This window comes from Epinephelus moara, chromosome 12 (assembly GCF_006386435.1).
Source record: "Epinephelus moara isolate mb chromosome 12, YSFRI_EMoa_1.0, whole genome shotgun sequence".
Lineage (NCBI taxonomy): Eukaryota > Metazoa > Chordata > Actinopteri > Perciformes > Serranidae > Epinephelus > Epinephelus moara.
Window position 1 is genome coordinate 34,853,024 of NC_065517.1, and position 20,903 is coordinate 34,873,926.

General features: G+C 42.2%; 1 protein-coding gene across 1 annotated transcript in view; it reads left to right on the plus strand.

The window, feature by feature from the left end:
* Positions 1 to 7,798: 7,798 nt before the first annotated feature.
* flrt2 (fibronectin leucine rich transmembrane protein 2) overlaps positions 7,799 to 20,903 on the plus strand; it is a 68,284-nt gene continuing 55,179 nt past the window's right edge. Inside the window, exon 1 of the mRNA XM_050058037.1 lies at positions 7,799 to 8,516. The gene's annotated coding sequence lies outside the window, so the exon portion shown is untranslated. The remainder of the gene's footprint in view (positions 8,517 to 20,903) is intronic.

Sequence of the window (20,903 nt, forward strand, 5' to 3'; positions counted from 1 at the left end):
ATTCTATTTAGGATCAACATGGCAATGATGGTCCAAGATCAACATAAACAAGTCGTCCAGGATCGACATCGGAATGATATTCCTGGATCAACCTTGAAGAACTATGCAGGATGAAGATGATGATGATAATGGTCCTGGATCAACAAACAAATTATCCGAGGTCGTCATGCTAGTGATAAATCCTGGATCATTATTAGCACTGCAATCTTGCCAAAAAAAATATACATATATATATATATATATATATTTATATATATATATATATATATTTTGAATGGGCTTTCAAAAGAGAGGGAAAATGTGTCCAACGCAGGTCTTTGCAACTTTAAAAATTAGTGAACAATATTCCAGCCTATTGATAAGCTTACTTGTTAGCATAGCCTTCCTAGGTAGCAAGCTAACTGACTTGTTTGATCGCAATGTTGGTCCAGGAACGTAATGTGGGATGTTGATCCAGGAGCATGTCCCACTGGGCAAAATCACATTGTGCCTATACATTTAGATCTAAAATATAAGCTGTAATGGCTGGAGCAGTTAAGGCTTCTGTCTTCTTTGTCATCCCGTCATTACCTTACATTACTTTACCTTAAGTGTGGTTCAAACGTAGTATTTCGTAATTAGGTGCAAACATAGTATTTTGTATTTTACCATAATTACTCCAGAATTCCCTCAGGAATTTCTCTGTAATGGCCACAGGAGATAGTTGTTTGCATAATCTTGTATATATCAATCTAAAATAAAAACCATAATAGCAAACATGAAAACTTGCAACAGAGCCAGAGGAATGAATTATGAATCTATCAAAGTGCCTTTACACTCTGCTCATAAAAATGAGCATATCTCAAAAACTAGATAATATAAATTGATTCAATAACTTCTGGAATGTTAAGGAATATTTTCTTTATGTTTCTGCATTTAAAAACGTTTTTGGATCAAATGTGTTTGTGTGTATTTAGTAGAATCTAATGACAAACATGTCTGATTTTTTTTATGGCACAATTTCAGTACTTTAATCCATATTCATGGTTTATTGACTAATGTGACCTGTTAGCTGAGGTTGTGCAGATTTTCAAGATATGAAGCATTTGAAGATACTCCAAGAAATGACATCACAATAAGCAAAAACACCAGCGTAGGCACAGGCAAATTTCTAAGCAGAGTTCAGAGGGTTGCTGCAGGAGCATATCTCTGTCCTCCTCACAGTTTGACATCGACTTCCTAGAAAGAATAATGGTTTTATACATTCCTGCTTTCATCTGTGCTGCCACACGTTGCTTGTTCACAACTTCACCAGTGCCAACGCAAATAAAACTTAACTGCTCTTCACCCTTGTAGAGGTTTTTTTTTTCTTTCAGCCAAGGACGAGAGGTTTACAATTACAAATATGTTAATGAAGTCAGCTAACCCGCAGAGTGATGTTATCATTTGAAATTTTATGGGAAGAAGGGATTTTAGAAAACGTGTTTTCCTGTTTACGTAGTGTGGAATTCCCTCTGAGACACAAAAAGGTCAAAACCAAAGCCAAGCATCTGTCGGCCGAGCGTGTGGAGACGTGTAACACTAACCTGAAGTCATTTGACTAAAACGGATCTCCTGCTCCACCTGAGGATTGTGAACCCTCGAGAACAAGTTCAGCCTGTCAGCTTGTGGCTCTGAAACATAAACTCCATCTGATCAACAGCGCCCACTGATAGGTGAATTCCACCGGAGCTGTGTGACTAAATAACTCGGCGTGGATGAAACAACACAGAGAAGAGAGTCAAAGGGAAAACATTCTTTTCACATAAAGTCTACCTGGCAACGTTTTTGCATATCAGACCTCCCCAGTGCCTGTCAGTATTCCAGCAGTGGTAACATTGCCAAGAAACACAAAAACAAGCTGTTCGCTATCACTGCTGTTCCCATGGGAACAGGCCCGCAGAGGGTGTGCCCGCTCCGACACTCATCTGCAAGCCTAGTACTCCCCAGCATACAACACAAACCAGCCTCCGCCACCCCCAGCCTCTTTCTCCGAGAGCCGGGCCCTCGCACAGAACCCTGCTATCAGTGTAAGCGATTAGCTGGCCCCGCTTGTGAAAAGTGCCACAAGGGGAAAAAGGATCAAGATTCCTGAGATGTTGGGCCTGCAGTGCTCATTCGCACACTTCCTCTCCTTAATAAAGACCACACATTCCCAGTGGCTGGAGCAGTGCTGGGCCGACGGAGCTGCAGTTCAAAGCTAGCCGGAGCTGCAGAAGAGACGGGAGAGAAGTAAACAGCAGGAAGTCGACTGGCTAAACAATAAACAAATAAATGCCATGCCGCTTCAATCAGCCACAGTTATTTTAGTGAAGCCGCAGCATGAGAGAGAGAAAGTCATTTTGATGATCTTTACTTTGATCTCTGCTGGTTTTTCTTTTTTGTAATTGGCTTTTTGTCAAGTTAGCCATCAGCAGGAATTAGCACCCCTCCTCACACCTCTGCTGCTCCGCCACAGGTGGCACAAACACCATATAATTAGAGTATACCTGCAGTGGTTTTGCATCGCTTTATGGAGGCGCATGCAAATGTACCACAAAACAGGTGCTGGAGACAGGTTACGCATTTACATATCAAGCTGCAGCTTTGAATGTATCTATACAGTCAAAAGATCACATACAGAAACTGTAAGCTGAAAGTGTTTCTGTTGCTGCTCTCACAAGATGGATTAAGGACACAAAATGTGGGATATCTAATCTTAAGGGACTGTTCTTTATTTATTACAGCAGGAAGATGGCTGCTGTGTGCATGGTCCTCCCTTCACCATTAATAACCTTTTTTTTTTTAAACTATAAACACTAAATGTAGGTGTTGTTGCCTGTGCAAAGAGCAAACAGCACCAACACAAACAGCTAATGTCTTAAAGTCTGGGTGAAGCAAAATCAATAATTTCTTTCTATGCACATTATATATGTCAGAAATTACAAACAGGTGAAAAGACAAAAGACACTGAATTGTGGAGTTAGACCTCTAAACTGATTTTCATCATTTCTGTGTCCAGGATTTTCGGGCGTGGCTAAAAGCCTGCACGCTAAGCCATGAAGCCATCCTTAACATAACTTCTCCCATACTAAATAAATATGATGTCAATACAAACATCAACTGAGGGTGTTTTTGGAAATGACCACTACTAGTGCAGGAGTGCACTCTGGCACAAACTGGCCCAGTCGTAATTTTGGAGTGCTGTTAGCATGTACCGATCAGTTATCCAGAACATTGCACTCTCAGAGTAGCGAAGCGCAGATCAGAGGGAATGTGATTAGCTAAAACATTTGTTAATTCATGTAGAAGTGATTTTGAACAACAGCACTCTTGTTTTAGCGTAAAGCATCAGATTAGATTTACGAACGCAGCCTTGCGGCGCAGCACGTAGCATCAGTGTCGTTTCATTCAGTGCCGTTGTGTGAGTGACTTCGCTGCGTCCGACGAGCTCTCTGAGCTCTTTCAGCCTATTAAACGTCTCTAATAATTGCCACAAACCTTTCGCTCTATCACCCGAATCACCTACCTGGCCCACCAGCAGTTACTGTGCATTCACACCAAAAGCGTCATGAGCGCCAGTGGTCGCTTAGGTTGCAGGCATCGCGCTGCCTGGCAGCAGCTCCAGCAGGCGCTTGCAGCGGCCAGAGGGGCGGGGCCGGCTGCTGCAGATGTGTCCATCAAGGCTGACACGGCTGTTCACTTTACAAGGATGAACAAATATATCATTTATGTCTTCACTTTGTATTATCCATGACTTTCATTACACAATTAAAATAACGCTAATAAACACAGTCAATATAGCCTTTATGAGTCCTTTATAATTATGATTTTACTCTCCTGTTGGCACGTAGGACCACTGAGAAATGTTATTGGTGGTAAATAAGCAGGAGCTCCTTAATCGCACTTTCGGAAGCCTCCTTTGTACTGCATCGGCGTATTTGCTGAGGAAACACAGGGCCCGGAGCTGTCGGGCCATCTGGGTCTACAGAGTCCTGCAAACCCGGCCACTCCACGGTGAATTTCACCGGCTCGTACAGCTCCGGGAGAGCCCAGACCTCCGTACCCGAATCCCGGTCTGCAATTGGCTGCTGCTTCGGCAGCGGCGCTGCTCATTTGCATAAAGTTCAGCTTCTCTCAACTTCTACTTGGTCACTGGCATCGCGCCACTCGCTGCAGCCGACGCCCCTGACGCCCTTCGTAGCAAGCGTACATTGAAAATGAATGGTTGCCGGCCGCTTATGATGCTCATGACGCTTTTGGTGTGAATGCACAGTTAATGCTCTCTGCTGTGGGTGTGTGCTTTGGGCTAACATTAGCAGCTGAATGAGAGGCTATCGTTGTGCGGCGGTTGTCGTTCCCTGGTTCTGAGTGTGTGCTGTTCTACTACAGATTGTACACACACGGCTGTCGCCATGGAGCAGCTAATTTTTCGGCTTGGGGGTATGTGTGCTTTGTGCTACTGATTTAGCTACTAACGAGAGTCTGACACTGCCCAGCGTTCGGAAGTCATGTATGTTGCTGTGCTACAGGCTTAGCTCCCATGGAGAGTCTGTGGCTTTACATTGGCTCGATCTTAGTTTCAGCTCCTTCAGCAGACACACCGCAACGTCTCAGAGCACAGAATACTGTTCTTTTTTTTTTCACAATTTTGAAAGCTACTTTTATACACTTGGTAATTTTTTAATCATTTAAATTTGGCTGGGTGGTTAATAACACCTTTTCTGTGGTGTGACAAACTCTTCACACTGAATAATATTTCTTTACCTGGACTTTAAGCAAAATGCAAATCTTCCTTACAAGTTGCAACATCATCACACAAGCTGTGTAAGCACTTCAACAAGATTTAAGAGCATGACAGCCATCAGCCCTCACATCACATGAATGCATGTGCTTCACAATATCAGTTACTCGGCATGGCGGACGTTAGTAGATTTTAAGAACGTACCCTTTGATGTTTGAAAGTTTATTGTTAAAGTTGAAAACAAAATTCGGAGTTGGTTTTTCACGACTATCATGCATCTAGGGGCTCAGAACTCAATGTTTTTCATGATCTTGTTTGTGCAAATGGTTTATTTTTTGGCACAATCTTCAATGAGATGTAAAATTTAGTTATTATTAAGAGGGAAGCCTTGAATGTGCGTAATGTGGTAATTGGCAAGCCCCCTCTGTTTTGCACCACCCCCTCCCGCCTCATAAATAATGAACAGTCCCTAACTATAAAAATGACATACATGTTGTGTAAAGTGTCAGTACAGTAACTTTACAATAATATGGAGCTCTGCACAAAAACACATGGCCTTAAACAGCTGAATGAAAATAGGCCCTTCAAAGCATTAGTGTTCATTAGAAGTACATTTTACTGAAGAAATATTCCAAATGAGACCTTGTTGTGTTTAACAGATACATGCCCTGCAATAAATTCTACTTTCATGAAGGTTATGAGCGTCATGAGGTTTGAGAGATGGGTTGATTCAACTTCATTTTGCCGGCTGTAGTTTTTGGTGCTGTTGAATTGTGTTGCATTTTATTTTTTGTACTGCTTTTATATTGGAAACATCTCTCTCTCTCTCTCTCTCTCTCTCTCTCTCTCTCTCTCTCTCAGTGTAACACACTTCAAACATTCTGCAGAGACACCAGGCTTTTCTTTTATTTAGTTTAACAAGGCAGCAGATGCTACCTGCTCAGCCCGCTAACTAGGTAGGTTGGCTTGTGTTCAACTGAGGAGCCAGTGTTAATGGAAGCAGCTAGCTGGTAATTGAGAGTCACCCTGGCAGTGTTGTGATGCTAAAACTGTGTGAGGAGAGAAAAGCAAGCTGTATCACGCAGTCTGGTTGCTGAAGCAAACAGAGAAAGCTAACAGGAGCTAGCTAAGAGGAGCTAACTAACAGCAGCAAGCTAACAGAAGCTAACTAACAGGAGCTAACTAACAGTGGCTAACTAACAAGCTCACTAACAGGAGCTAGCTAACAGAGGCTAACTAACAGAAGCTCACTAACAGGAGCTAGCTAACAGAGGCTAACTAACAGGAGCTAGCTAACAGAGGCTAACTAACAGAAGCTCACTAACAAGCGCTAGCTAACAGGAGCTAACTAACAGCTAACTGGCGCTTGTGCTCTGCAGGGATTAGTGACAACTGCACTGTTGTGAAAAGGAACATCATGAAATCAAGAGATTTTGAAAAAGAAATTAAATAAAAACTTTAGGGGCACTTGGACAGCGCTTTTGCCCATTCATTGAATTGCCTTGTGTATGAATGGTGCTATATAAATAAAATTGCCTTGCCTTGCCTAAAAGCTGTGAAAGAAAATCCACTGTTAAAAAGACAAACTTTTTTTTAAAATAAAGTTTAATAAATGCAATGCATGTTTCCAAAGCTGATGAGTATTTGTTTTAAATAATTGTTGAAATCCATCCATAATGGGGCAGTCCTAATATCTGCACTCCCTCAATTGTATGCCATAATGAACGGCATTGTTTTGTCAGCTGCCCTTTTTAAAAAATCTAGGTTAAGTGAGAAAATTATTATGGACGCTATTGACGATAGCTTGGCTATTTAAAAACGCTGGGTTTCTGCAGTATGTCTTGTGTTGCCGGGCCACCAGGAAATCTGCCGGACATTGAAGCCAATTTGACAAAGTGGCCACACTGTGTATCTACAAGTGCCGACTGAAATAGGGAAAGAAAATAGATTTATTTGAACATCACAAACCCCACAAAATGATGTGTTTCACTATCAGGATTAGACCCATTTGGTCCAATAACATTTTGAAAGTCCAGAACACTATCCCATTCTCTCTATGCATTTGTGTCGTGACTGTTCTAGTGATGTATTCTTTCTGACTAATCATACCCCTTTTCCACCAAATTAGTTAAGTTTCTTCAACCGGTTGCGTTCAGGACCATGTTTCCAAGAGTTTTGAGCAATGCCATTGTAATCAAGGATGTGTCATCAATGGGGGGCATTGTACAATGGACAATCAAAATAAACAGTGGTAGCAAAATGGCAGATCACACTGATTACTGGTGAAATTTTGTTCTTTTATTACAGATATTTGTTTTTATCCAAAAGCAAGCATAGACCAATGATTAATGAGACCTCTGCACTCTATTTTTTTCCAATGACTTCTTGCTTTACGTCTCCATTGTTGCCTTCTCCATCCTTTCTTTCCACTCTGTAGAGTATGACACGCCCATTGATGTCGTCATGGTTCGCTCTTGTTTGGTTCCAGCTGGGAACCAACTTTACAGGTTACAAACCGAGTTATTTTTGGTTGAAATGCTCCAAATGATTCGAAATTACGTGTGGGAGCCGGAACAGAGGAGTATCAGATGTTGCAGAGTTTTAACTTCACCTTCTGATATCAGTTCAGCTCGCTCGAGTGGGGTTGAGCAGAGCCGCAGTGGAAGTGCAGCATTCCTTTTAGTAAAACCATATTTGTTTCTTTTTAAAGTTTTGTGTTTCATCTAATTATTTACATTTCAGTTTTATCATGATTATAAAATAATTTGCACTAAATGTGTGCTATGCAAATAAAAGCAGTGTATTCCTGTGATGTGGGTCGCCCTCTTTAGTTAGTATGAATGTGTTTTTGCTGTATAATTCATATCTCTGACCCAAGTCTGCTGAAATGTGAAAACACCACAAAAGAGGAAAAAAAATCTTTTCTCCCTGAGGAAAACACCCCGCTCTCTAAGTGAGCAATAAACCTGGCACTTAGAAGAGGTTGTCTCTCAGTGTGTGTGTGTCTTTGAGTGTGTAAATGTACTCAGTGTCCTCAAGTCCACAGCCTTCAGAGCTGTCAGATGTAGCCTGGCCCCGCAACATCCGTAACCCATGACCCCTGTAACTCCTGTTTTGTTCTCGGCACTCCAGGCCCCTCAGATATCCCTCCACTGGAACTCCCCCAGATGACAGACTCCGTTCCTCTACACTACCCCAGTAGCCTTTGACCTCCGTGGCACCTCTGCCTCTCTGCGCCGCTGCCCTCGCATTCCAGTAAAGGCACTGAAACCTGAGCCTGCGGTGAGCTCATCGCTGGGCCATGGAATCAAGAGTTAAATGATACCAAAAAACAGAGAGAGGAGAGAAAACGGAGAGAGAGAAGGGGGAGAGGCAGCAGTCGGTGCAGGACAGGTCTGGAACTGGTTCTCTGTGTGTGTGTGTGCTCGCCTGCGCTACTCTCCTCAGGGGTTAAGTTACAGCAGCAGAGAAAGCGAGGAGGAAGAGGAAGAAGAAACTGCTGGCGTCTTTGAATTCTCTCAGCTTTTGTCTGTCTCGTTTTCCTCCTCACGCTGCCTCTGAGCGGCCTGACAGACTGGTGCCTGCAGTTTCCTCTTGACACACTCTAGCGAGCCCGCTGCCCTCCATCCGCGCTTTCAAGTTAACGAGCCCCGTCGGTCTCGTCCTCGTGTCTGGGAGCTGGATGTGAGTGTAATGTGGCGAGGTCGTGCTCTCCACTCTCTCCGTGTCTCTGCTTTACTCTGACCCTTCCTTGACCACCAAGCGTCCAAACACGGTAAGTGTCGCCTCTTTAAATTGTCTGCCAAGATGTGAGTGTTCCCCTTGTGTGTCTGAGGAAAAGTGTAAGAAAAAAAAAAACTTCAGGAAAAATCTTTTCCAAAGCTGCAGCCCAAATGTCACATCTCCAAATCATTGTGATTCATGTCTCATATTGTGATGAGTACCATTAAGATGCTTAATCACTGCAAACATAATTAAACCAATCAGTGTCTCTCTCAAGCTGAGTTTGGAGGACGACTGCGGTACGCCAAGAAAAAAAGGAGCTTTTTAGCCGAGAGCATCTCCAGCTGAAAGCACAGATCAACTTTTAAAAGTTTTAAGAGTGCCATTAGATAAACCTTTTATCCATGCATTATTCATAGCCGCCATGTTTCTTTCTAGTTCACTGCCTGTTGTTCGCCGTGTCTCTCTCTGACCTTGTGCACTTGTCTTGTCAACCTTTGGGGTGACAAATCCCTCTGAAGCAAAGTTTTAAGCAGGGTGAGGATTTTAATGGGTGGCCTACAGGAGACGCTAAATAAAAGGTTGAGTACACATTATTTAAAAAGGAAAAAAAAAAGGTGCATTCGCACTCTCGGGAGTTGTTTTAAAAAATTCAAGGGCCAGTTTACGCTCTGAAATCTGCCACCTGCTCTTTCTTTTCCAGCAGAAACCAATTTAAAATAATTGTGAGCGTTTTCCAGCAATAACTTTAAAAATGTCTGAGGTGAAACAGTAACAATTATCTCTAACATCTTCTGCAAAAGTCTCATTATTTAAATGGGTATGAAGTGCTCTGTTGCTCCTCGCAGGTAAACACACCATGCTTCTGGGGAAATAATGACAACTCTATGATCAAAAGCTTTAAAAAATACCGATATAAAAAAAAACACAGCCAGGAAACGCTGCCCCGAATGCACTCAATTTACAAAGCTGTTTTATTCACAGGTTTTACTTAACACGCACGCCAAGTCCCAGACCAGACTGCCAATGGACGTGATTAATGAGTAAACTTACAGAGAATAACAGCACATACCTCTCCAGCATCTACATATAACCTCTAACATTTAATTACCTTAATAAATTCATAATTACTCAGTATTTTCTGAAGCTTTTAGCTGATATTTTTTCACAGATACCTGCAAAGAACATTATTACAAAATTGTATCTGTTCCAAAATATGAAGTTGTTTATTTTGTCCATGCAAAAGAATGGAAGTCAAGGGTCAGAACTACTGTGCAATAAATAATATACACCAACACCAACACCAGTTTATCCTCTAGTTTTAGCTAATTAATTAAACTGTTTACCTTTTAATTAAAAGTAATTATTATAACTTTATCCGTGTGACTAGTTAATTAACCATTTATCCAGTACGTCAATCTATTTTAACTTCTCTTTTAGGCAGTCTCTACAGCAACATATGACTTTAATACATTACAGTTCATCAAAGATGTGGACTCGAGTCACAAAATTGATGACTTTCGACTCAACAAATTGAAAAACAAGACTTGCAACTTGACTTGGACTTTCACACCAGTGACCCCTGACTTCACTCAGACTGAAACCTTTGACTTGTAAATACTTCTTACCTTCCCCCAAGCCCAAAGATTAAAGAGTATGTTATTTAAAAAATGTGCCATGAATCTTATCTTAATTTCCTGAATCAACTCGCGTCAAAGTAAATCTTTGTATTTCCTTTAGACATAAAACACAGGAACAGCACATAAGATCATCTTAAAGGAAGAATACAGAAAATGTCTTAGAAATATGCGAAAGGAAAGTTGAAGACATTTTTTCCAGTATGAGATGAGTTTGAAACAACAAGGCAGAACACACACACACAAAATTCATTCTGTTGTGGTAGGAAAACGGGGTCGGTTGGCAGACGGCTATTTTCTGGTCTTTTTGAAGGTCATAAAAACAAAAATATGACATAAACACGTTTGCTTTATTTACCTGCACTCTGAAACATCTGAAAGTCACTAACTTTTTTGGTGAGGATTACAGTTTCATAGCATTGAAAGTAAAAAAGTGGCCTGTGGACTAAACGTTTTATAAAACTGGGTTAAAGAGACATATTGTAAATGTGTTACCTCTCGTTAACAGACAAATGAATCAGCTACATTTTGATTTGAGATTTAAAAGTGTGTGATGAGTGATGGCAGCTGGGCGACACCATTTCATCACCAAGTTGAGACAAATGTGAGCAGGGTTGGATGGCACATGGACAAACCAACTGCAACAGTAACAGTTTTAACTGAAACAGTATTTTGAGAGATTTAAATATTTTTGAAAGATTAAAAACAATGTTTATATTGTTATTTTTTAAGTGTTATTTTGACTAGTCAAAGGCAAAAGTAGCTGATAGATTGCTTAAAATGCTGTTTGGTTTTAAATAATAGGCAGATATTCTCTTAAATGTTCATTTTTTCTGTTTCTTGTTTGAATTAAATGTTCAAATGGTTTCGATTGGTTGATTCATTGCAATATTTTAACACTGTGCCATCCAACTCTGTGATGGGACTGGTTGGCACAAATGCACAACAAGACTTTACTTACAAGTCACCTAATTTCAGAAAACATTTTTGTGTGTCAAAACATTTTTATTTTTAGCTGAGAACTTAACCTTTCAATTACTGCTGGATAAAGTATTCGAATATACATAATGACAGAGAAATACAGCAGAGAGTAAAAAGTGTGCCAACCAACCCCGGTCTCCCCTCCCATGTTATGCCTGTTGGGTCTATTGTGTCTTTTGTAAACAGGCTTTCACTTTCACAGGAAATGTACAGTTTCTGCTCGTTACATGCGTACATACATACTTTTTCAAAATAAATGTCGATAAAACACCTCATATGTACATTCAACAAAAGCACATGGTTAGCTTTAGAAAAAAACATCATGGTTTAGCTCAGCATTCATACGGGAAGCGAACAATGGCCTGTAAAAAACTGACCCCGACTATCTGTGTTTCATATTGCTGTGACCAACCCAGTCTCATTCCAAAGTCATCGAAATCCGGCGCTTGGTCTGAGACTTCTGGCGTCAGAAACCGACGAAAAAAGCTGTCCTTTCATGTTGTCATGATACACGGACAGTCAGAGTTATTGTTTTTAAAGGCACCCAATGGCATCAGGGGAAATGTGGCGGGACAACAATGAAAGATAAGGCGGTGGAAGTCTGAGTAGGATAGGTGGGAGGGGTGGTGGATGGGTCCAACAACCACCGACTTTCACCCAAGAGGCGGGTGTTTGCTTCCTGTATGAATGTAAAGCCAAACCTTGTTCTTTTTTCTTCAACAATCACGTGCATTTGTTGTTGAAGGAAAAAACGTCAATATGCGGTGTTGTGCTGACGCAGTGCTTTTATTTTGAAAGAGACTGTATGCAAACTGTACATTTCCTGTGAAAAACAGAAGTGTATTTTGAAAACCGACAATGCATGTAACAGGCTGAAGTTGACACGGCGTCCCAGAACATCAACAACCAACAAACCCAGGGTACCTTGTCCTATCTCAGTGTAGAAAGTCCATGACTAAATGCTGATATGTGACAAGGTCATAGTGAGAATGTGTTGCTGCAACAGTTGCCGTAACAACTGCATATCATAATGCCGCGAAAGGTTCTGTCCAGCACCCTTACAAACTGACCGCACCTAGTAAGGTATCATACTGCAACCAAAGGTGCCTCTTGGCAATGGTTTTTGACGCCGCAATCACTGACAAAGCAGCGGTATTTGATGCTTTCGGAATGAGAATGGCTTAATTTATGTAGACAATAGTAGATTTCATTCATTAGATATCCATAAAGTATGCTGTATAGCTGAACGCGCTCAGGAAAAATAATTTAATATAGTTGGAAATTAGTTTTTTGAAATCTTTTTGGTCCCCCCCCAATATTGGCTCCATGGTTACGGCCCTGCATTGCTCCATATCAGATCCTTTGCTCACATTCCTGCCTTCAAAGTGTTACTTAAGAGAAAGTATGATAAACTAAACAAAATCTGTTTTATATCACTGTAAACTCTTGAGACATCTGGAGACATCACGGTTGGCTCTGGAACATTGTGCTGGACATGTTTCACTTTTATCAGATGCTTCATAGGTCAAGTGATTATTTGATTAAATAGGAAAATGACTGTCAGATTAATCAACCAGGAAAAAGTTGTTGGTTGTAATTCTAATATCTCACACCATATCACGTTGCATTTAGCAGCCCTAACTTCCAAATAAATGTAATTTAGTGCAAATTTCTTTGTTCAATGCAGTTTGGGGTAGACATGTAAATTATGAGCCAAACTGAGGTGACATTTCCAAAATCCTTCAAAGTCGCTGCAAATTCCATGCATCACCATTCATGCATCAATCCTGAAAAATATGCCACTAATGTGTCAGCGAGGGCGACAGCTCAACACACACCTTTTTGGGAGCGTGGGGATTCGAGTGCTGAAAGTGAGCTCTTTCACCTATAATTGCTTTAGGGGACAGGCAGGTAGTCAGAAACGGTTTTATATGGAAGTACATGAAGGAACATATTTGACAGCTGGAATGTGTTTCTGCGCGGCATGGGGGGAAGAAAGAGGCACAGACTCGAGCCTCTGTTTCAATCTGTCCGTTTTAAGACATAATAGCAAGAAGTAAAACCCTTATTTTGACATCGAGAATGACTCACTGTGTCCCAATGTATTAAAATTAATTACAGGATGATGAAGTGGAATATGATAGGCATAACAAAGTGATATTTCTGTGAAATTTGTGTCTTTTAATTATTAAACAGAGCTTACTTATTATCTGGAATTGATCAGCGCCCGGCAGGATATTGACTCAAACCTCCAACAAGCCCCAAACCTACAGTACTATAGAGTCAGCTGATCACAGCAGCCAAACGAAGGCATGAATCAGACGTTGTCTGACGCTGGACATGGCCCGCGGGCAGATCTGCAGCGAGGGAGCTGAAGGAGACGGCTAAAAAGAGAGCGTGAGGAGAGCACTGAGAGAGATCCGAGGGTGAGGAGGGGGAGACGCAGAGAGAGTAGACTGGTTCTCCGGCCAACTGGGAGATCCAGTACAAGGAGAAGCTTGTTCTTACGATGCCTTGGCGGTCTCGGGACTTGTAGCAGGAGGACGCGGCCTCTCCTGGATGGAAGAAAAATAGAGCCAAATACCAGAGGATAATGTGATTACAGGCAAATAGGAGAATGAAGGTTAATTGGAGTTAAGTGTCTATAAAAAACGACCCTCTATATATACATCTGCACGTCAACCTCCATTCTGCCAATGGGGCTGAATTCTTACTGCTTCCTTTTAAATAAACACAGTTCAGAAGGAATGTCGCGAGTGTATGTTTTCGGAGGATAATACCTGGACATTTGGAGTCCAATCATTATCAGATTATAGTCAGGGGCTTAGACATAATTAGAATAACATGAAGACCGATGTAAAAAACATGAAGCTGCCACAGTGACCTCGCTACCACACGTCTGGAGGTCGAATCCAACGCCACCTGTGATGAATCCCAGCAATGGCTATTTTCATCAAACACTCATAATCTCCCAGTCGTGACCATTGGCACCCTGTTTATGTGCGACCTGTCATTCAGAGAGACAGACGACGCTCACTGAGGTAATGCTCGGAGTACAGCCTTGACCTCTAACAGCTGAACACGGGAGGAAAAAATTACTTACTTTGTTGTACTTCAGCTTCCAGGAAGCTTTTTTTTTCTATGGCAAACATTGACATTCATGATGCTGTGGTGAGAGCGTCTCAACATCAGAGGTGACAAATGTTTTTGTTAAATGAATGTCTCCACATTTACCAGCAGCACCTGGATTGTTCTTTACAGAGCAGGATAAAAGGAAAATCACAGCTCTGATTGCTGCAGTAACAACGCTCTGCAATTCAGAACACTTAGACACAAAGACGCTCCATAAACATTCAAAACAGCCATTTAAATCTGACTCGCCTGCCAAGAAATCAGGGCTGGTTATGACTGACAATGTGGGAACACTCATTTGATTGGTACAATATTTCTGTGGGTGGGCACTAATTTCTTTTTTATATAATATCGCTTCAATTCAAATGGAAATGCAGGCGTCCAAAACACACTGAGGGTCGATGCTGTCAGACATCGATTGGCTCTGTCTGTAATAAGAGCACTCTGCAAAACACACTCTGACAAATGTTGCCATTTTCTCACTAGGTTTAGAAAACTTTAAGACCCCAAAATATACGAGTATGAATTTGCAGTAGCTGCAACCACGTGCCCACATGTACCCCCCCCCTCCCCCTTGCCATGCCCTCGTTTAGACAATTGGCATGAAGACAAACAAGAACACACACTTGATCTCCATGCCACATTATAAGCTCCTGGGGCAACCTAGTCTCACTCCGAAGTCATCGAAATCCGGCGACACCGACGGAAAAAGCCGTACTTTCAAATTGGCATGACATACAGCTGGTAGCCGTTATTTCTTAACAGCACTGAGCAGCGTAAAGGGAAAAGTGGCAGGACAACAATGCAAGTTAAGGTGGTGGAAGACCGAGTAGGGTGGGCAGGAGGGGTGGTGGATGGGACCAACAACCACCAATGTTCACCCGGGGGGCTGGTGTTCGCTTCCCATAAGATTGTAAAGCCAAAGCCTGTTCTTTTGTCCTAAACCCAACCATGTGCCTGTGTTGGCACAATGTAACCACGTACATTTGTTGTTGAGGGGAAAAAAATAAAAATACGTCAATTCACAGTGTTTTACCGACGATCTGGTACAGATAATGTGCTTTTTACAAGTACAGGTATCATCCGGATACAATATTTGTACTCTTGATGACGGAACTTATGGTTTGGTCCCACAAACTTCAACTTTAAACTCCACCCATACCAAGTCCAGATATAGATAATGGTGTACTCACTCATCCTTATGTCAAAGGGAGGGGACATTTTTGTGCATTGACCGACGTGTGAGCGACACAGCTGCTTTACTTACTTGACTAAAGCCCTTTGCTCATCTAGGGAGTGTAGGCCATTGATGAATGTTCTCCATTTCACTCGGTTGTTGGCTGTTCGCTGTAGATCTCCTCAGCTGAGTACACTCCTGGACATTTCTGTCTGGACACCTCTTCTCCAGTGGTCAAACACATCATATATCATATCAACACATTACTATGTATTGTAAAGGGACCTTGGGTTTCTTGAAAGGCGCTATATAAATTAAAGTTATTATTATATCAGACTTCATAGGATGTCCAGGGGTACGACACTTTTTTAAATACGTCAAAAAAAATAATTAAAATGTCTCACACAAAAAGAAGGAAACTTTTTTTATTTGACTTTAAAGAAAAACTTTAAAAATAACCATCATAATTTGAAAAGTCTGTAATATTTTGCATCACCTTGATGATAAAATGTAAATACTTGATGCCTTTTAGTGAAGTGCAGCTCTGTGTATGATTGAGGGGGCTGACTCCAGTTTTACGGCCTGCGAGTAGGACCGTTCTTGTTTGCTTTGGAACCATCTGAAAGCAGCCAAAAAAGCAAAGGCGAATGCCAGCGGGAGCGGCTGCCAGCAGGCGTACAGCACACAACACAGAGCCCTGCTCCTTGATTTTCTGCTCTAACCACACTGAACTTTGAGGAGGCTTCATGCTGCTGACGCAGTTTGGACCCCACCACCCCTCACCTCCACCCTCATCTCCCCCCCTTATCTTAGATTTTATGTTCACACCTCATAAAAACTCAATTTGTCTCTAAAGTCTGATCTTCAGGGTGGAACTCCTTTGTGTCATTTACAAGCGATGTTGCATTTTGTGGTCAGGCATCGTAAACCTATCAGGATTAGTTTTGGTGGTAACGACACCGTTGCACGTACTGTGACTCATAGAGCATTTTTCCACAATGACACCGACACTGCACGCTGCAGATTAGACGAAGAATGGAGATGTATGCTCTCACGTTTAACAGTGGCGTGCAGCACGCAATGACAGATATGAGGAAGGTTAATATGTGCAGCCATGTTTCATGTAGCATCAGAAAGCATCTTCACAAGTACTGTACTGCAGGTACATGTATTTGACTTGAATACTTCTGAGTATTTCCGGATATTTTCTACTTGTAGTCCACCACATTTCAGAGGGGAATGTGCTTTTTAGTCAACTACATTGATGTGACAGATAAAAGGTGCTTCTCAGATTAAGATCCAGACATTTTCAGCTTGTAACCGCTCAGAAAACAGCAACGTCTCGCAGCTTCTCATCATTTTTCAGATGTTCATGAGTTATTTCAACAAAGAACGACTGATTCTTGAACTGTGTAAAATGGTTTATTTAAATAACTGTTCAGAGAGAGAAAAAACTGAATGATATGAATACATGTGTGTGTGTTGGTGCTGTATTCTAGTGCAGCCCATTAATGATCTCACAACCCTTCCAATGAATCTTGTGATCCTTGGACTTTCAACCTGGACCCTATTTTCCCATGTTTTTGTCTTAAGTGAATAATGGGAACAACGATTTTGAAATTGGTCCAATATTCAGATCCGATACTCATCGTGGTGATAGCGGACGGTCAGCTTCGTCCACTAAAGAGCACAAATGAGCTCAGTGGAGAATTGGAGAGATGTTAAAGGCTGCACTCTGTGTTGCTGTGCATGAAGGCTTCACAACTAAAAACACCTGTGTTGGCAACTGACGTAAAACAAAGGATCGGATTGGCTCAACAAAGCTGATCCTGATCAGTTAAAAAATGGTTTTATCATCCGCGATACTGATCTTTGACATCAGATCGGGACATTTATTTTTTTCACTGGTTACACGTGTTGGTCTGTCGGTTAGTTTTGGTAGTATTCAGTTTACTGCATGGCACACCACAGAGGTCTGGTGGGAGCTAAGGTTAGCTAGCAACACAGCTCATTTGGTGACTGCTACTGGTAAACATTGTGCCCACCTTTGGTCTCCCCCCCCCCCCAGTTGTCCGAGAAACATCACCCTGCAGAGCCAGAGAGCGGCCATGTTAGACATGCATATGTGCAATAGCAGACCCTTATGTTGTACCGAGGGAGATTGCTAATTTCGTATTTTTGATCATTTTTGTAAAAATAACGTTAGCGATTCCCTTGCAAAGACAATTGCTTGTTTAAAGCAGAAGTAGGAAAACTCTTCTACTAGCTAGCGCTCTAGCTCGCTTGCTAACGCCGTCTGCTTATCAGCTCCTTAATCAATGATCATTACAGAATATAGCAGCTTTCACCACTGTTCATTTTAGGAGGACCACTGCAAGGAAACGTGTTCTTTTTCCAGATTATCAAATGGACAATGGATCAGAAAGACTCGGTTTGGTTGCCAGTGTTTAGTAGCTGAAAAGTTTTATTCCACTTTACAATGTTTTAAGTAAGATGATACATTGTCCTTTAATTGTCTGATCATTTAAACAAAGAACAGGCTTTCTTGCGGTGGTCCTTTTAAAATGAGCAGTGGTTGAAGTTGCTATATTCTATTACGATCAGGGAGCTAGTTGTAATGTTGATGACTCCCATTTCTGTGAAGTGATTGGCTGAATTAGAAACTGAAGTTTTTGATTGACGGGATGTTAGCCTCTGATTAGCCACGTCTGTAACGGTGGCTCTCCCGCTCTGCAGGTGGATGACATTGGGCCGCCCCTGTGAGTCCAAAATAAAAGCACTGCTTCAGTACAACACTGCAAATTGATGTTTCTTTCCTTCAATAACAAAAGCATGCGGTTGGGTTTAGGAAAAAGAACAGGATTTAAAATTTATAATCCTACATGAAGCGAAACATCGGCCTCCTGGGTAAGAGTCAGTGTTTATTGGACCTATCCACCACCCGTCCCACCCACCCTACTTGGACTTTCAGTGTCTTACGTTTTGTTGTTGTCCTGCAGAGTTTCCTCCTGATGCCACCAGACACCGTTATGCTGGAATTCCACTGGATGCATGTCCGTTGCGGATCGGCAGCGCTGGTTATCCGCTGCGTGCTCCGCCGTCCGTCAACACCCACTGGCTGCGTTTGCTGTGCGGAGCGGTGTGACTCCGCCGGACAGTGGGAGGACCCACGAGATATCGCAAATTCACACATAATCGCACGATACAACAAGGTGTAGTTTCTATAAACAGAAACACAAAACCAGAGGAGTAGTAGGAAGACATGTCGGTGCACCTCCATGATTAACATCTCCTCGTCCACGGTGTCAACGGGGTGAAATGACGTCTGAAAACCTCTGACCTGTTGACTTCAGGCCTGCTCCGCCCATTATGATGTTTTCAAGGTGTAGTGCAGGGAAATATGATCCGCCATGAACACTGTGTATTTTATTTTGAAAATTAACCGGATGTTTTATTTTGTTTCTGTGCATGACTTCCTGCCCCGCATGATCTGCTCCGTGCTGAATTGCTGCATTGTGCTCCGGCGTCCGGCAAAAATAGAAGTCCTGCGTATCTGTTGCAGAGGGCTCCGGACCGCCATAGCTGGGATGGAGCCGGAACGCAGCACAGCCGGTGGAAGCACACACATGAACTAGAATTGAAACGTATTGGCTCTGCTGCTGTTCCGCAGCGCAGACACAACCAACACGCATCTGGTGGAATTTGGGGGTTACAGAGTAACGCCCACTGGCTGCGTATCATGCCGACGTGAATAGGACAGCTTTTTTGTCAGTGTCTGACGCCAGAAGTCACTGACTAAGCACCGGTTTCCATCGACTTTGGAGTGAGACAGGGTTGCACCACCTCTAAATGGATAGCGCTTTGAAACACAGTGCTAAAGCTCACTGAGTCAATGGAGCACCGGACTAACAGGAAAGGCCTCTTGTGCTTCGGTTAGTTACCAGTTAAAGGGGGGTCGGGCCATTGGAGGTGAAATGAACCTAAATCACCAATCAGTCAGTTTTAATCTAATGATGTAATCTAAAAATGATGTACCACATTATACTTTACATTTCACAGGGGACACTTTTGTGCAGACGAGTGTTTTTTGATACTTTAGATACCTTTTACTGCATTTTTACTTACTGTCAGAAGGATTTTGAATTATGTACTTCTAATGGAGCGGTTTGACTTTGCTGTACTGGCACTTTTATTTTAGATTTACAGTAAGTGCTGTTTCCCCTGCTGTGCGTCAGTCTCACAGCCAGATGTGATGTCACCATCATGTGTTCTGTGTTATGTTCTGAGAGTGACGTAAAGGACAATCTGAAATCTGATTTGAGTGGCTCGGCTAAGTCGTTTAAAATTTGATTTGAGTCAGATTTCCAACCACCTACGGAATGACTTCTACGTGTTTCTTGCCATCCACACTCGATAGAAGCAATCTGATTCCAATCTGGATACGCCAGAGATCAGATTTAGGCTGCCGGTCCGAACATAACCACTTTGTCTCTCTCCTTCTCCTTTTTTTATTTTTATCTCGCCTGTGTATCTGTCCTCAACCCTTCTCCTCACTCACTCCATCCCTCACCAGCCACTGTGATATCATCCTTAAGTTTTGTTGTTGCAATACCCAAAGCCGTGACTGGCGATGAATCAAAGGTCTCGTCAACACAAAACAGCAGCTTCACTTCCAAACTAAACACAGCGTAGACATTATGCAACTCCCTGGATTTCCTGTTATTGCTCACCTTAAAGTTTTCCTTTATTAAACTTTCTCACAGCCTGATATCATGAAATGAAATAATCCTTTCATATGGGAACAAATGTAATCATTCTGTTTATGCTGATTCATGCTCAATAAAACATGCTGATCCAGGCTGAGGTGCCGCTGTCCGTCCTGTTGACACCGGCTGGTCTGAATATCTGTGTGCATGTTCTCTTTGCATTCGTCTCTGTGTAAGTCCCCTTCACCTGTCTACATAAATTGGGTTTTCCCCACCCATGTGTCACCTCCTTCGACTTGTTTATCGTATGCCTCTCTTGTACGGATGATCTTCTCTTATGGCACTCGACGCCATTATTTTCCTATTTTGCATGTCGCTTGCTGAGTTAGCTCACGCTGTCAGCTGCCTGCTGAGTGATCCATTCGCCTCTATCTCAAAAGCTTCTCAGTAATTGCTGGGTAATTGTTTGTCCAGCAATGCGGCGTGTGAAAGCCCGGTCTCTCATTATGTCTGTTGAATTTTGTTGAAACATCACAGCGTCAAAAAAAAAAAAAAAAGAGATCTCTGCCTCGTGGCAAGATTCTGTCACATGTTTCCAAACCTAATTATTCAAATCACCTGGACTGTATTGAGACATAGAGGAATAATCTCTCCCAGGCGGCACACAGTTTTCACTTTACTCTAAGAAAAACAAGCTTTCTTGACTTATAACAGCCTCTGGCAAACATCCAGCTCGGCCACATTCCACTTTCACATGACCTTCTCACAGACCCGGCCTGCAGCGAGAGCCGCACCGTCCGTCCACG